The following is a 13,509-nucleotide window of genomic DNA, read 5'->3' on the forward strand; positions in this document are numbered from 1 at the left end:
GAGACTTGATGCCCCAGAGAAGGGGGATGCTACAGAGGTGAGGTTGGAGTGAGTGGGTGGGCGGAGCAGCACCCCCTTAGCGGTAAATGGAAGGTAGGATGGGGTGTGGGGGCTTGTAGAAGGGAGCCTGGGAGTCAGGACAATATTTGAAATGTAAATAATTCGTAAAAATAATAAAAATAAATCCATCTGTTGATGTTCTCTGCCTGGAGATTCAGAGGAGGTGGGATCAAAGAGAATCTTTCTGAATGGTTCCCTGTAAGTACTACAATGCAGCCCCTTATTATTGTGTGACTGGATGTAGAGGTGTTTTCAGGAGGAGAGAGAGGTATCAAGATCTAAAGTTGCCCATAGGCCCCATGTATGTAAGTAACTATGGTTTATCTATTTGTTCCCTCTGTGTCGTTTTTCTGCTCTCTTCTCTATTTTCTGATAGCAATGAATGAGGATGTAAAGTTAGCCTTATGCTAACTGGGAAAATTACAACACTAACGTGTACTTTTCAAAATTGTTTAAATCTCTCAAGTCCCAGTTGAATTTGTAGTTCACGAATAGGTTTGCTATAGAATAAAATTTATTCACAAAGCATTCAAAAGTAGAAGATGCCCCTTTAAGACCCGCTTATGCAACGAGTCATAAACCTTAGAATTATCATCAGATGCTATGAATGTTTATATACTCAGGGTCAGATTATCCTCAAAGGAGACTAATTCCTTAAATTGAACTAGACAATAATTTCTTCATTAAACATCCAAATCATCAGTCAAAGAACTGATAGAAGTAGGCATTGTTTTCATCCATAATACTCAACCCTCGAAAGTTTTTTATTGCTAGTTTATCGGCCAGCAAACATGTGTGCTTCTTCATTGCATTTTTGGAATTTTAAAAATATCGTTTTTTTTAAGTTGGTTAAAGTCATCCAGTTATGATGCCTAAATGTCACAATCATTCGGAGGTCTCATTCCATGGAGACCGCAATGCCAGGAGCATCCATTAGTGCTTACATCAGCCCAAATGCTGACTGACAAAAGGCTGCTACAAACTTCATTTGGAGTTTTTATTCATTATTTTCTCTCCCCCACCCATAGTAATTAGATTTATAATTGCGTGGCCTGCTTCAGCAGAGGTAAACAACTGTGCTTTCCATTTAAGGGAAATGTCTGTGTTCCTGAGGATTAATAGAAGATGACAAGCGCCAGGATTAGGTAGCAAAATAATACATCCCAATTCTCAAGGACCTAGAATGCTCTGCCACTTTACTCCCCTGACACCTTACACTCACGGGAAGCCTGGGACAGGCAGAACGAAAATCTTCCTAGTTTGCAGCTTTCGAGAAAATATTTATAATAAAAAGGAAGCCATTACAGAATCCTTAATTCAGATGCTATCTCTATTTCTGACAGGAAGGGAGGGTGATCAGGACCAAGTAGGCAAGTTTCCTAAAATTTCTTACTAATGAGGTCACACCCCCGCTTTGAAAGTCCATCTCAAGGGCACATCTCTCAGACATCGCAGATGATAAATGCAGTTACAGGAAGGTAATTTCTCAATTTCAGAAGGACATGCTATCTGTAAGCTGTCTTTTTTTTTAAGAGAAATAATTACACGTATAAAACATGAGTTAATCTGACATGGGAAAATGAAGCGAAGGCTTTTTAAATAACTATATTTACATTTCAGAGTGCATTCCATAATTGTGTGTGTGTGTGTGTGTGTGTGTGTGTGTGTGTGTGTGTGTAAGACATACTGCTAAAGCCAGTTGGTTTCTCATGTGACCATAATTTCTCTTTTTGCGTAGTTGCATTTCCAGAATAACCAGCTACATGAAAACTCTCCACTACTGAACGGAACAGCATCTTCAGCTTATCTGTGGAGCATAACTCATCGTTTGCTGAAGCTCAACGTAAGTAAGACATGAGATGATCTCCCATGAACACAACTGAAAGTCACGTCTAGAAATGAATCTGTGGAAAGACATTATTTTAATTATAATACCTTTTACGGCATAAGCGCTTTCAATTTCACTTACAGATTTAAATCAGAAATTGATAAATAAAAAAGGAAAACACATCCTGAAGAAGGAAATCACTTGTTTCCGACTGTAATTTGGATCTTACAGTAACTAAATTACTGTATTTCTACATCTCTACATAATGCATACATATGCATTTTCGTATATCTATATAAATGTAATCAAATAAATAGTTGGATATGGGGCATATGTGTTGGCACGGACTTTTTAAATGTTATCCATCAAACATTGTGAAGGACATAATAGTCTTTGGTAGTAATTGTTGAAAGGAATGGGAGGAAGATGGAGGTGGTGAAGGTTGCAGTAACAGCATCAGGGCAGGAGAGAGAGAGAGAGAGAGAGAGAGAGAGAGAGAGAGAGAGAGAGAGAGAGAGAGAGAGAGAGAGAGATATGCTTTAACACTGTTCTCCGGTTCACAAGCAAAGTCATTGTAACTGACAAATTGCCAAAGTAGACATACTGGAAAACGCATGAAGCCCTCCCTCATTCCTTCCTTCTTTCCTTTTCTCCTTTTCTCCCTCTCTCCCTTCTACCCATCTCTCTCTCTCTCTCTCTCTCTCTCTCTCTCACACACACACACACACACCATACTACACCACACACACACACACACACACGCACACACACACACAAAATAAGCATTATATAGTATCATTGTATGATAACTTCCCTCCTCCTCCTTGTTCCCCCCTCCTTCTTCTCTTCTTTCCTTTTCTCTTTCCACTCCCTTTCTCTTTAACTTTTTTTTGAGGCAGAATTGGAATCTAATGTAGCTCAGATCTGTATCTTAGGCTGGCATTGCATTTTTGTCCCCTATCTCTATCACCTATTGGCTTGGATCACAGGCAAGCACTGCCACATCTGCTTTCCCTCATGAGAGAGAGCAGAACCAGGTTCCCTCATGAGAGAGAGCAGAACCAGGTGTTCTTGCTATAAGGCAAGCAGTCTGCTAAAGGGACTACATACTCGTCCTTCTATTTATACAATTCATACTAAAGTATGGATGATATAGAGATATGTAGGGTTCACCTACATTACAGTGCATCTGAACATATATATATATATATATATATATATATATATATATATATATATATATATATATATATGTACTTTGTAGGAGATTTGGACTGGTCCAGCCTCCTCATATCTTGCTCACAGTTACAATCCCAGCTTAAAAGTTGTATTTGTAATAAACATTATAATTAGGAACTCTTTTCCACAGCCTGCACTCAATTCTTGTCCCTTTAAGAAGTATAAGACTCAAGTGAGGCAACTTTAAGGGGTCGGAGGGTCAACATCTGCTGTCCTTAAAGTGGAGCCCAAGAAGAGAGACAGTCTGTGTGCCCAGATTGCTCTGAAACCTTAGGAACTGGAAGGTGATGAATCCTCATCATCTGTTGTCCTTTACCACTATGATTCCTAATTACATGTTATATGATGGCGTTCATGGGTGTGCTGTCTGAGTAGACTCAGAAAAGCTGAAAACCGGTGATCATGGACTGCCTTCCTTACAGTCACACGAGGGAAAGTTAGCTCACAGCTTAAACACAGAGCACAGATCTGAGCCACACTATGGGAGCTTCCCTCTATCCTACAACAAGCAAACCCTTGTTTATATTCATTAGCATAGACTGTGAGTCAATTAAGTGTAGATGTTCTCTTTCAAGTAACTATTTTCTCAACATTATGTTTATGAGATTCATTAACACTTTTGCATATAGTTGCAGTTTAATTGTATATCATATCCATTTTGTAAGTGTATAATTCATTTCTATTTTTCATTTTCATTTCAACATTTTTCTTCATTTTATGTAGTGATTTTATTTTTATTTATTTTTTCCACTTTTTTTAAATTGGGTATTTCTTATTTACATTTCAAATGTTATTCTCTTTCCTGGTTTCCTGTCCATCAGCCTCCTAAGCCCTCCCCCTCACATTCTATAAGGGTGTTCTCCACCCCATCCAAACCTGCTTACCACTCCCCCCAATCCCCTACACAGGGGTTCCAACCTTGGCAAAATCAAGGGCTTCCCCTTCCACTGGTGCCCCAACAAGGCTATTCACTGCTACATATGCAGTTGGAGCCCAGGGTCAGTCCATGTATAGTTTTTGGGTAGTGGTTTAGTCCCTGGAAGCTCTGGTTGGTTGGTATTGTTCTTATGGGGTTGCAAGTAACTTCAGCTCTTTCAGTCCTTTCAATAATTCCTCCAACAGGGGTCCCGTTCTCAGTTCAGTGGTTTTCTGCTAGCATTCGTCTCTGTATTTCACATGTTCTCGCTGTATCTCTCAGGAGAGATTTATATCTGGTTCCAGTCAGCATGCAATTCTTAGCTTCATCCATCTTATCTAGTTTTGCGGGTTGTATATATATGGGCCACATGTGAGACAGCTCTGAATGGCCATTCCTTCAGCCTCTGCTCTAAACTTTTCCTCCCTATTCCCTCCTATAGATACTTTTGTTCCTCTTTTTAAAAAGGAGTGAAGCATACGCATTTTGATCATCCTTCTTGAGTTTTATGTGGTCTGTGCATTGCATTGCATCTTGAGTAATTCAAGCTTTTAGGCTAATATCCACTTACCAGTGAGTGCATACCATGTGTGCTTTTCTGTGATTGGGTTACCTCTCTCAGGATGATATTTTCTAGTTCCATCCATTTGCCTATGAATTTCAGGAAGTCATTGTTTTTGATAGCTGAGTAGTACTCCATTGTGTAGATGTACCACATTTACTGTAGCCATTCCTCTGTTGAAGGGCATCTGGGTTCTTTCCAGCTTCTGGCTATTATAAATAAGGATGCTATGAGCATAGTGGAGCACGTGTCTTTGTTATATGTTGGAGCATCTTTTGGGTATATGCCCAAGAGAGGTATAGCTAGGTTCTCAGGTAGTACAATGTCCAATTTTCTGAGGAACCTCCAGACTGATTTCCAGAATGGTTGTACCAGTCTGCAATCCCACCAACAATGGAGGAGTGTTCCTCTTTCTCCACATCCTCGCCAGCATTTGCTGTCCCCTCAGTTTTTAGCCATTCTGACTGGTGTGAGGTAGAATCTCAGGGTTATTTCGATTTGCATTTTCCGGATGACTAAGGAGGCTCAACATTTCTTTAGGTGCTTCTCAGCCATTTGATATTCGTCAACTTTCTTGGTTTAGCTCTGAACCCCATTTTTAATAGAGTTATTTGTCTCCCTGTGGTCTAACTTCTTGAGTTCTTTGTATATTTTGGATAAAAGGCCTCTATCTGTTGTAGGATTGGTAAAGATCTTTTCCCAATCTGTTGGTTGACATTTTGTCCTAGTGACAGTGTCCTTTGCCTTACAGAAGCTTTTCAGTTTTACGAGGTCCCATTTGTCAATTCTTGATCTTAAAGCATAGGCCATTGGTGTTCTGTTCAGGAAAATTTCCCCAGTGCCCATGTGTTCCAGATGCTTCCCCACTTTTTCTTCTATTAGTTTGAGTGTATCTGGTTTGATGTGGAGGTCTTTGATCCACTTGGACTTAAGCTTTGTACAGGGTGATGAGAATGGATCGATCTGCATTCTTCTACATGCTGACCTCCAGTTAAACCAGCACCATTTGTTGAAAAGACTAACTCTTCGTTGGTTTTGGCTCCTTTGTCAAAAATCAAGTGATGATACATGTGTGGGTTCATTTCTGGGTCTTCAGTTCTATTCCATTGATCTATCTGCCTGTCTCTGTACCAATACCATATAGGTTTTATCACTATTATTCTGTAATACTGCTTGAGGTCAGAGATGGTGATTCCCCTAGAAGTTCGTTTATTGTTGAGGGTAGTTTTATCTATCCTGGATTTTTTGTTATTCCAAATGAATTTGCAATTTGCAGATTGTTCTTTCTAACTTTATGAAGAATTGAATTGGAATTTTGATGGTGATTACATTGAATCTATAGCTTGCTTTTGGTAAAATGGCCATTTTTACTATATCAATCCTGCCAATCCATGAGCATGGGAGGGCTTTCCATCTTCTGAAATCTTCTACAATTTCTTTCTTCAGAGACTTGAAGTCCTTATCATATACATCTTTCACTTGTTTGGTTAATGTCACACCGAGTTATTTTATATTATTTCAGACTATTATGGAGGGTGTCATTTCCCTAATTTCTTTCTCAGCTTGTTTGTCCTTTGAGTTGAGGAAGGCTACTGATTTGTTTGAGTTAATTTTATACCCAGCCACTTTGCTGAAGTTGTTTATCAGGTTTAGTAGTTCTCTCTCAGAACTTTTGTAGTCACTGAACTATACTATCATATCATCTGCAAATAGTGATATTTTTACTTCTTCCTTTCCAATTTGTTTCTCTTTGACCTCCTTTTGTAGTCTGATTGCTCGGGGTAGGACTTCAAAAACTATATTGAATAAGTACGGAGGGAGTGGGCAGCCTTGTATAGTCCCTGATTTTAGTGGGATTGCTTCAAGTTTCTCTCCATTTAATTTAATGTTAGCTACTGGTTTGCTGTATATGGCTTTTACTATGTTTAGGTATGGGCCTTGAATTCCTACTCTTTCTGGTCCAAGGTCCCTGTGAGCAGGGGGCACAGATGGCAATAGGCATTTTTCTCTTGAGTCGGGAATGTTGGCAGAGAGTGGTCTCCTCTGGTTTCTCAGGAGTGTCCTCATTTCTGAGGATCCAGCTTTCCCTCCCCACGGGATTTGGGTGCATGGAGCTGTTTGACTGGTTTAGTTCAGTTCAGTTCTTAGCACAGACCTGAACCGTAGGTACTGGCAGCTGATGGCTCCTATATTCCTGTGCCCAGAGGCACTGTGCAGTTTCCTCTTGGGCCAGGGATGTGGGCAAAGGTGGGCAGAAGTGGCAATCTGTCCTGTGGTCTCACGATTGTCTGCACTTCTGGGTGTTCAGCTCTCTCCCATGGGATTTGGGAGCAGTGAGCTGTGGGAAGGTTTCAGAAAAGTTCCAGGCACAGCCAGAAACTGGAAGTGCCCAGTTCCAAAGAACTTCTGCCTTTGTGTGTCCTGAGTCCACCAGGCAGGTCACTTGGAGCAGAAATGTTGGTCTTACCTCTGCTGTCAGGTATGTAGTTGCCCCTGGTGGCTGGCTTTCAGCTCTCGATGAGGACAGCAACCTCTAAGTAGTGCTTTAATGAATTTTTATATGTGGTTGAAATACTATGAATCCAAAAATTGTAACTTAAATCCTAATTTTGAGGAGGAATAAACTAATATTTTGAAAAAAGAAAAACTTGTTCCGTGCTAGGCATGGTACCATCCTAGTCTAGCATGGATTGCAAAATAAGATTTTGTCACAAGTGAACAACACCCTCAAGAAAAAAGCAAAAGGCAAAAATCAAAAATAACTTATACAAAAAGCCTGCATATATATATATATATATACATACATACATATATAAAATCTTCAACAAATGGTGTTGTCATTCATAAATATCGGTGTTGGAAAAGAAGTAGATCACTGTCTCTTGCCTTGTAAAATTCAATAGCAAATGGACCAAAACCATTTGCATAGATCTGCTAGTCTATACTTCTAGAGAACATATTATAGAGCACACTTTGAAAACTATTCAATATTCTTAGCTGTTAGAGTAATATAGGTTAAAACCACCTAAAGATGCTACCTCACTACCAGAGGCCAAAATCATCAAGAAAGCCACCAACAGCAAACACCAGCACAGAAATGCAGAAAAGGGGAAACTTTGTACACTCTTTGTGGGCCCATAAAATAATAAGGCCACATAATAGATAACTCTGGAGGCTTCCCAAAAGAACTGAAAAGAAAACTACTTACTATACTGCTGCTGGGCATATGCCCAGAGAACACTGAATCCTACATCAGGGATACTTACGTAACTCTGCTCCTTGTTTCCTGTTCACAATACCTAGGAAATGAAGGCAGCCTAGATGCCAAACAGTCAATGAATGGATGAGGTACACAGTGTATGTATACCTTCAATTGTGAAGAGAAATAAGTTAGTGGGGAAATTTATCGAAGAATTACTCCAAGTGAGGTACTTCACGACTCAAGAGCAAACACCACATGTTCTCTCTTCTATGGTAATTTTAATGTCGATTCCTTAGGATGGTACCTTACATGGGGACCTGCGTAAACTAGAAACTAGGGTAAAGCATTATTTTAAGGGAGGGAGAGTAGCACATCAACCAACCAACCAAACCGTTAAAGAAGTAATACTGTGAATTGAAAGGGTCAGGCAGGGAGGGCAGGGAGTGGGAGATTCTGGAGGTGACTATGGGAGGAGCAAGTATTAATTTGGAAAAAGGAATATAAAAGAATCTGAAACGCAAGATATGGCCGTGTGTGCAGAAAAAACTTGACTGCTATGGTAGTAGTCACCTGTTTCTTGAAAGGACTCAGGATCCATTCCATAAGTCACAAGAGACCAATACCCAGTGCTCTAAGGCTGTCTAACAACAGAAGGTTCAGAAGTGTTAGGCTCATGCATGAAACACAATTCTGATAGTAAACAAATTGACAATGATTCGAACAGCTCTTTAAATATCTATGCTTATATCTATAGATAAAAGCAGCCCCCAGGCTTGGTCTGAGAAACCTCTCCTTAAAATCTTACAGTGAACAGTGGTGAATGTACGAATCCACCACTTAACATGCAGATAATGTGGTGGGCATGGACCCACCTCTGAGCACGTCAGCACTACCACACCTTCTAAGGTTTAAGGAAGGATGTATGATCAGGAAGATGGTGTAAAATGCCATTTCTTAGAATCCCCCAACTTCATACAACTATTGGGATCCTTAACTCACGTCAACTGTAATTTTTTTTCACTGGGCCCACACAAGACCAGCTCTATCAACAGCCAGTCAGAAAATGCATAAGAGCCCAGGAGGACCTGTCCCTTACCTTTGAACTACTGGGTGACAATAGATTCTGGCAGAGAAAGGATCACTGTGCCTAGTTTTGCCCCGTCTGATGAACTTACTGGGTTCTAATAGCCCAAACCCACACTCATCCTGATGGCTTTGGCTGATCTTTAAGGATCAGAATATAAAATGAATATGCATAAATTCATAAGCAGGAAGAACAGGTGGATTGGGAGGGAGTCTGAGGCAGGAGCATTTAGTGTGCAAACTGTATGTGCAAATGTAAAATCGTAAATAAACCAACACTCTTAAACAAAACATCCAGAGATATCAAAAGAGTTAAGAGATATGAAAATCAGTTTCACTGATATAAGACAGGCGGCAGTCTAGACCCTGGGGTGAACTGGAAACTTACTGGATGGTCTGATGACTTTAAAAGGAAGGTTTCACATAATTTTGGGCACTGGAACACTTGGTCCCTGGTTGATGATGCCAGTCTGGGGAGGCTGAGGTACAGCTTAGATGAAGTACATCATGAGGGCCAGGTTTTGAGATGAAGTGTCTTTACCACATGCAGTTTACTTTCTGCTTTCTGCTTGCACTTCAGGATGTAAGCTTCCAATTCCAGCCACCTTGTCTCTTTCTCTTGCCTGCTGCCCTCCAGTCCTTGCCATGGATTTTAACCTGCTGGAATGGTAAGCCAAAATAAACTCTTCTTTAAAATATTTTGCCCAATTGTGTTTTATGATAACAGCAGAAATTTAACTGGTAGAGGGTGACTAGGTTTGCCTATGAGATCAGGCCACCTATATATTTCCTTAAAAAAAAAGAGTTGGAAGCAGACTTTGCCATAGATTCAGGCAGACAGGTTCTCTTTCTCTATCTTTCTTCATGGCTACATTACAAAGGCAAAGCTTTAAGTTCCTTAACTAAAACCATGATTGTAAAACCAGCAAAAGGTTAGGAGAAGATTTGCACCTCAAAAGGGCACACAGAGAAATTATAATCGAGTTTTATAAAAGCAAGCTTTGTAGGAGCAGAGAGGGATGAAAAGCCGTGTTAAAGTTTTGTCAAGCTGAAGAAATGCCGAGACGATCACAGGGACAGAACACAGATTAAGAAAACCAGACAGACCACACACCTCATGGGTTGATTTTCTTCCCTACTTCTATGCTACACTTGGAGAGCTTACTTCTGTTTCTAAGGAATGCTTATCTATCTCATTGTGGATGATGGACATCTAATGGTATTTGAAATTTTATCCACTACAGTGGAAATCCATGATGCTTGAGTAATGCACGTTCAAGGGAAGGAGGATAAATGAAGTCTTCAGACAAAGGGGCCTAAGTGAAAAGCTACTGATCACCCTGTGTTCAGAGAAGCAAAGCAAATCACTACCGTGAAAATCCTCCAGTCATTTCCAGTCCACACAGAAAAAAATGTAATGGGATGATGGGTGCGTGTTTTCATATCAGCCGGGCGATCTTCATCCTGTTAAGCATGGAAAGAAGGGAAAACCACGTAAAGGCACAAGAAGTCAGAACTGGAACCCTGGGCAAACGCTCTGCAGTTGCCATGGAGAGGCTTCGTCCTGAGGAATACTACTAAAAGGTTCGTGGGTGGATTTCTCACGACCTTTACTGCCCCTAGGATCAAGTAAATTGCTCTCTTGCCTAACGTTCAGCACACTCATACTTTGCCTTAGCTTTATCACTTCTATTTTCAAACTGTTTTAGGAAATGTGGATACTAGGAATACATGGCTTACATAGCCCCCTCGTCCTTTATAACATCGTGATCTCATTTACAATGTGTGCTGGGAGAGCCAACCGTTTTCAGAAGTACACCCCCAGGAGAAAGTTAAGAATGACTTAGGGGTTAACATAATCTCTCAAACATGATTTTGTATTCAGGTTCCCTTTAAAGTAGTGAATCAAATGCAGCGCTTCAAAATGGAGCATCTTAGACAAATTCCTGTAGGTGCGTGTAGTTTCAGGGAAAAGAATGATCATAGAACTGATAATATTTGAAAGACAGACTAGCATCCCAAGATTTGAGCTGGAGACACAGCTCAGTTGGGAGAGTGCTTGTGTGGCATAGAGAAAGCCCTGAGTTTCATTCTCAGCGCTGCATCCGCAGAGGGGTGGCATACAGATATAATCCGAGAGCTTAAGAATTGGAGGTGTGAGGAGAGGGAGTCATGAGGATCAGACATTAAATTCATTCTCGGCTGCATAATAAGTTTCAGGGCAGCATGGGATACATGAGACATTGCTGCAAAAAAAACCTCGGAACAAACACAAATTCAAAATATTGTACAATGGTATATATTGTAAAAGAGAAAAATACTGGATACAGTTAGAAAGATGAGCAGCCACACAAATTCAAACTACATACTCTCCATTTACTGTCACTGCAAAGCATGCTCCTGCCACATTGTGATGTGAGAACATTTTAATCAACAGACTTTTAGTGACATAAAGGAAACAGAATCAACAACTTTATTAAGTATTCTCAGTCAGGCAGTGTGCTGAGACATTAATTATTTACCTTAAAAGATCTTGTAGGTGAGGTGGCTTTATTAATTATCCAGAACCAGTGTTCCATGGCAAAATAACATAAACCCTACACTAACCCACTCCGAATGTGGAAATTTACATTAACAAATATTTTGTACAAGAACATGTTTTTCCTGATAAACAAGTTAATCATAAGGAGTAAAATTTACCCACGAATATATTAATGAATTTAAACAAACTATCTTTAAGGTAGTGTTAGAAAATCAAACAGAAACCATGTAAAATTAGTAATGTATGGTGACCGAAACTTAGATCAAGCATTTTGGGTTGTTTTGATATTAGAGTAAAATCAATTTTATCTAGTATGTTGATAATATATGAGAAAAGTCATATGACCATTCCAATAAATGATGAAATAGCATTTGATAAAATCATATGCATTAAATATAAAAATGAAACAAGGAATAGAAGACATCTTTCTTAAGTGGATAAAAACGTCAGTGTGAAGAAGACAGGTGCTCTGTGGAGGTATTACATGGGATACTGCTGGCCTAGTTGTGGAAGATTCTCAGTTCCTACTGCATGACTGCCTCAAACACACACACGCACGCACACACACACGCACGCACGCACGCACAAACTCTCTTCACACACACACACACACACACACACACACACACACACAAAGTAAAACATCAAATCCAAACTCATAATTCCCAGTAAAAGAATAAATCCTGTCTACTTAAAAGTGGTAATAGAACAAGTTTATAAATTCTGAACTCCTCTGTTTAATATTTCACTGAAGGCAGGTGCTCCTATGTTTTACTTCTATATGTAATAATGAACATTTAAGAATTGAATTATAAAAACAGCATTTACACAAACATAACATAAAATACTAGGCACAGATAAATCAATAGAAGAGAGTATTGCATGCTCCACAGGCATAAAACTAAAAGGCAAGTGAACAGTTTACATGACACATCTCAAAAGGCTGAAATATATTGAGCTACATGAAATACTCATGAATTGGGAAAGTTTATTCTATAGTCAGTTTTATTAAAATGTATGTATACAATCGACATAGTCTCCTTAAAACTTCTGACCATCACTTAAGAATAAAACAGATGAACCAGACACTAATAGTTTATGAAGGTACAAAGGACTTTAGATACATAAAAATGATATTTATAAGGACATTTCAGAGAATATGTACAGCCTGAATTCAATATTGCCATAAACATGCACTACACTAATAAAGACATTAAAATATATCTCTAGGACTGGACAGATGGCTTAGGAAATAAACACACTTGCCATGAAAACCTGAATATCTGAGTTTTGCTTTTTTAGCCCTACAGTGGAAGGAATATTCTGACTACCAGAAGTCTTACTCACATGTTGGGTTCCATACATGTGCATAGCATGCATGTGAATGCACACACACACACACACACACACACACACACAGAGAGAGAGAGAGGAGACAGAGAGAGAGAATATAGGTGATTTTGCAAATAGATATATACATTAATTTAATAGAACAATGTCATCAGAATTTTTTTGTGTGCACGTGGACATTAAAGCAACATTTTCAATACAATTCAAAGTATAATTAATAATCTTTTCATAAAATAAATCAGAAACAGCTGGCTATCCATCTGGGGCACGTTTGATCCTTATGTGATGTTCAACAATTTTCTCTAACTGGATCATATAACTGCAGGAGAACAAAATTTCAAGGAAATGTTGGAGAAAAGTCTCGGTTGTTAGGACATTGCAATCAATCACCCAAAACCTAAGTACCAAGAAGGGCAAGGGTGGCAGGAAGGAGCAGACTTCACATATTCTGCAAGATGTTAAATGATCACCACAGACTTTCCTGTTAGAGCAGAGGTGAGTGATCCACTGAAGGCATGTGCTGCTATAAAGGTTGAAGCTTCCACGCTGCTGCTATTGTTCCTAAACAACACTGTCTTCATTTCAATTCTTCTCCATTCTCTTACAGTGATGACAGAATGGAGCATTTATGTGTCCATCTATTTAGCCATATTTGGAGGAAATTAGAAGTCAGTGTTTTGACAGTCTTGTTTATGATGGTTGGCTGTTAAAAGTCAGAATGAGCATT

At 39.4% G+C, this 13,509-nt stretch overlaps 2 long non-coding RNA genes across 3 annotated transcripts in view; one reads left to right on the forward strand and one right to left on the reverse strand.

Annotated features, from left to right (window-relative positions):
- The window catches only part of LOC102554335 (uncharacterized), a 65,133-nt gene extending 54,715 nt beyond the window's left edge, over positions 1–10,418 (reverse strand). The window contains exons 1-2 of one of the 2 annotated variants that reach the window (XR_005499733.2): positions 10,262–10,418; positions 9,279–9,550 (exon numbers count right to left, since the gene is read on the reverse strand). This is a non-coding gene — a long non-coding RNA (uncharacterized LOC102554335). The remainder of the gene's footprint in view (positions 1–9,278; positions 9,551–10,261) is intronic. The other variant, XR_590718.4, reaches the window with a different exon arrangement.
- LOC134485247 (uncharacterized) lies at positions 1,378–10,301 on the forward strand. Its single transcript, XR_010063291.1, has 4 exons — positions 1,378–1,538; positions 1,799–1,903; positions 9,471–9,558; positions 10,135–10,301. It is a non-coding gene; the product is annotated as an uncharacterized LOC134485247 (long non-coding RNA).
- Positions 10,419–13,509: the final 3,091 nt, after the last annotated feature.

This window comes from Rattus norvegicus, chromosome 1, assembly GCF_036323735.1.
Source record: "Rattus norvegicus strain BN/NHsdMcwi chromosome 1, GRCr8, whole genome shotgun sequence".
Lineage (NCBI taxonomy): Eukaryota > Metazoa > Chordata > Mammalia > Rodentia > Muridae > Rattus > Rattus norvegicus.